Source organism: Elephas maximus, chromosome 8 (assembly GCF_024166365.1).
Source record: "Elephas maximus indicus isolate mEleMax1 chromosome 8, mEleMax1 primary haplotype, whole genome shotgun sequence".
NCBI lineage: Eukaryota > Metazoa > Chordata > Mammalia > Proboscidea > Elephantidae > Elephas > Elephas maximus.
Window position 1 is genome coordinate 6,950,955 of NC_064826.1, and position 4,618 is coordinate 6,955,572.

Sequence of the window (4,618 nt, forward strand, 5' to 3'; positions counted from 1 at the left end):
GGGTCTGCCCGCCCCCTGCCTCTGACCTCCCCCAACTCCCCGGTGCCTGGCAGCCTCCCCCACCCCAGCCCGGCCCTGCCCTTACCCTTGACCAGTGCCGTCTTCCCTTCCATCCCATGGGACCTCTGACTGCATTGGCTCTGTGACATCACAGTGCTGGTTCTGACCTCCCTGCGGCTACAGAAAAGTTCCATTACCCACCACAGGGGAGGGCCGCCAGCAGGGGACAAAGGAGGCTTCTGGAATGACAAGAGTGGGTCGTCTGAGGAGAGAAACAAAAACATTACTGAACATTTTGGCCGAAGATTCTATAGAGGAATGCTGATCAAAAGAAGAGAAAATGTAGAACAGAATTTCAAATTCTCTGTGGAATCCAGGCTTTCTGGATCCATTAAGACTGGATAAGCCCCTGAAACTGTTGCCCTGAGATAATCTTTAAACCTTAAACCTTCAACCAAAACTATCCCCTGAAGTCTTCTTTGAACCAAAAGATAAACCTATCTTAATTAGTAAAGTAGATCCACTTTGAGCATTGTGCTTTTTAAAAGAATTATCTTTGTGCAATCAAGTTGACAACAGCAACTCTAAAGGTTCCATTTGAAAAGCTTGGGGGCAGTGAATTTAAGATAATGGTGGTGGAGAAATGAGGAAAAGGGCAGTAAGGATGGCAGACAACTTGAAGAATGTAGCCAATGTCACCACCTCGTACAGGTAGAGAGTGTTGAAATGGTGTCTCTCTGGCTGTGTATACATTCACACACACACGAGTGAAGTGCTGACAAATGCATCCACACCCATGACATCAGTAGCTCCATAGAGCAACTGCGACTCCAGAGTCACAACACTATCATACCCATTATCCCAATGGGGAAACTGAGGGCCACAAATAAATGACTCTCCCAGTCAAGGCTACACAGAGAGGCACAGAGCAGGAGCCTGACAGACTCCTTGGAAACTACTTGGTGTGGCCTTTCCCTCAGGGAAGCGGAAATGAGAGTCCTCCATGAGAAGTCCTGGGCTTTACTTGAAACTGGCCCCAGTCCAGAGAGGGGGTGGTGGTGGTGGTGTGTTAGGAGGGATGTGGGGAAAGGGAACCTACCTGCTGTGTGTGTGTGTGTGTGTGTGTGTGTGTGTGTGTGTGTGTGTGTGTGTGTGTGTGTGTGTGTGTGTGTGTAAGAGAGAGAGTGGGTATGTGAGAGGGGTGGGGGAGAGACATGGGGTGGGAGAGAGGCAGAGAGAGGGGAGGACACAGCCGCCCAGATAGAGGGCAGTCCTGCGCCCAGGCAGACCCGTTCTCTGCACCCCTAGGGTCCCCCAGCCTCCCCCCGCCCCTTTTTGCCCTCCCCCAGTGGTCTTGGCTGAAACCACCTCTCCCCTCTTAGAACCACGGAGAGCCGCGGAGTTTCCCAGCCCCTGCTTGGGGGAAGGCGTTAGAGTCTGCACCGACGGGCCTGGGCAGCAGTGGGGCGGGGCGGGGCAGCGGATGGGCGGGACCCCAGTATGGAATCTGGAGGCACTGCCGAAGCCCAGGCTGTCCTGCCAAGAGCCTTCCGGCCGGGCTTGTGGCTGTGGTGGCTGAGCCAGGGGCCATCCCCTTCCTGGACAGACATGGGCGGACGGCTGGGAGAGAGTCAAGCAGGCTGGCCCCGGAAAACCAGAACCAGACACGGGCTGCAGGCAGGAGCCCGGGGACATGGGGACCCCTCATCCCCTGGACTGTGGAGGGGTCGAGACCGGGGGCACGCACGCACGCACGCACACGCCGGCACACATGTACGCACACCAGCACCGGTACACACGTCCTGGCCACCTCAGCCAGACGACAGGCTACGGGACAGAGTGCGGGGCCACGCGAGGAGGGAGGCGATATCCAAGCACTCATGGCCCACTCACGCTGTCCTTGCACCCAGGGGGAGGACATGGGTGAAGACCCCAGCCTCCTCTGCGGTTGGGGCGGGTCCAAGGGTCCAGGCACAACGAAACCACCCCCACCGGCTCCACAGGGGGTCCGAAAGGGTCTGGGGTGTGAGCTACCCCCACTGCTTCCATGACCTCGCCACCCACCTTCCCTTCTCCCGTGTGGGAAGAAAGAAATCTTCGCAGGAAGCTAGGACCCCCTTGTAACTTTTTTTATTACCAAAGTGTAAAGAGTGTGAAAACCACAGAGCCTCCCGCAATGATCCGGGTTAGAATTTACAGCGCAGCCTTCCTACTGTCTCCCTACCCTGGGGGTGGGGGGAAGTGTGTTCTCCCCAAATCACAATCCAAGTTTTAAGGCCTCTCCACCTCCGAACCCGTCAGAACAGGAGGGCCAGCTGCTTTGGGGAGGGGGCTCTAGGATCTGACGGGAGCGCGAGGAGCTCCAAGGCGGGTGGGCTCCAAGGCGCGTGGGCGGCGATAGGATCACATAGGCTGCAGGCGTGGGAAGGGGACCCAGCTCCTGAGGGAGGGAAGTGGTGGGGGTCTTTGTCTGCAAAAAGCCCAGGGAAGCCTGAAAAGAATGCAGGGGGACCAGAGGAAGCAGCGCGTTGAAGGGCACCCCTGAGGAGGGGGTGGAGGAGAGGACTGCAGGGGAGAGGGGAAGGGATCAGTGGAAACAGGGTCTAGGTGCAGGGCACCCTGGGGGGGGGGGCAAAGGAAGCAGGGCCTAGGTGCAGGGCACCCCAGAAGGGAGGAAAGGGGACCAGAGGAAAAAGGATGTTGAAGGGCACCCCTGAGGGGAGGGGGGAGGGAATGACTGCAGAGGGAGGCAGAGAGAGGAGTTTGCTGCGGAGTTAGGACGCAGCTTTCAAATGTCTGGTCTACAAGCTGGGACAGGTGGAGCACTCCCCCCCCCACCCCGCCCGTGGAGAGGAAGGAAGGAGAGAAGGGCAGTGGGAGGGGGAAGGTCCAGTGCCGGCCCCCACTGGCTCTCCTCCCGGCCTGACAGTGCCCTTGGTGGCCTCCCAGTGCTCCTGCTCTGTGCGGCTCTGACCGGCAGCTTTGCCCCAGCCCCTCCACAAGTATTGCCTTTATGGGTGGGCGTTTCCTTGGCAGGTGCCTTTCCTGCTCAGGCTTATCAGAGCATCTACAGCCCCCGCCCCCTTATCACTCCCTCCATCTCCTTAGACTGGGAGTCCCAGGGCTGAGAGGCCATTACCACCGGCTGCCCCACCCCCAGCCAGGCAGAAAAATGCCCCACGCGGTGACCCCCTCCCCCACACTCCCTGGGCTGGAGAAAGAGTCCTTGTCTCAGGCATCCTCTCCCTCCCTGTATTTATTTTCCTTTGACTTTGTGTCCTTCTCTACAGGTCACAGTGTCCATCCATCATAGGCTCTGGGGCCACATCTCTTTCTTACAGCAAAATGAGAGGGTGTCCCCTACTCCTGAAGCCACCCCAAGGAGGAGCGTCACCATGTGCTCCACTCAAGCCTCGTATCTTCATCATCAGAAGGTTCCCAAGAAGGGCACGTGGAGATGAGATTCCAGACTCAAAACCAGATTCCGCTGTGGCACTAACAGCATGTGTCTGGACAACCACGTGCCCTCTGAGCTCCGGTCTTCTTGTTGGGAAAGTAGAGAGGATGCTGATTCTCCTCCCAGGTACCTCGTAGGTCTGTCGATGACTGTAATCAAACATTTCTACACCTCTTTGCAGAAGGCCAGGAAGACAAACACGCGCTATCTAACAATAAAACAATATGACACAGCCTTATCTTCCCTCATTCCTCCAGCTGGCTCACTCCTGGAAAGAATCCCAAACTTGGAATCGAGCTTTCTTCGCCTCCATCTCTGCTCAGCTCCTGCCATTCGACCTCTGCGGAAACCCTGGGTCCTCCTTGGCAGGTCTCCTCTGACCTGTTTCTCCAGGTGTGGGCTCCAGGAAGCTGCAAGGGGAGAGGAATTGCTGTTTGGGCTCTCACAGAAAGGGGCTGCCAGGGACCTGCCTTTGAGGTGGGGCAGAGGTGACCACCAAACCAAACAAACCCACCGGGCACTCCTTGGAAACCCTATGGGGCAGTTCTGCTCTGTCCAACAGCGTTGCTATGAGTTGGAATCCACTCAATGACAAGTTTTTTGTTGTTGTTGTTTAGAAGTGACCACAGGTGGACAGGAGGCCCAGAGAAGCAGCCTCAGGGGTCTATGAAAGGACCATCAACCATTATATGGCAGTGTAATTATTACCCCGACTTTATAGATTAGAAAACTGAGATGTAGAAAGTTCAGATAACAGGCAGTAAGGGGTTAGAGCCAGGACCCAAACCAGGACTTCCCAACCCTGAAGCCAGAAGTCCTGGCTTCCCCTGACCCTGCCTCCCATTGGCAGGGCTCCTGGTTTGTGGGACCGCCTTTCATCTGTCTTTGTCCCTCCTGAATTCCTCTGCCCCGGCCCATTGCCTGGAGCATGTCCCCTCCCCTTTCTCCCTCTCCTCTCTCAGGCCCTGCACTGCCCCAGGCTCAGCTCCAGAGAGGGCTCCTCCCCCTGCAGGTAAAGCTCCTCTAGTGGCCAGCTACTAGTGCCCTTGCTGCACTCACACAGGCTCACACACACACATACACACTCATACCCCACAGCCACAGCAGTCACAGGGAGGCACCTTCACTGCACCCACACAGGCTCACTCACACACACAAGCC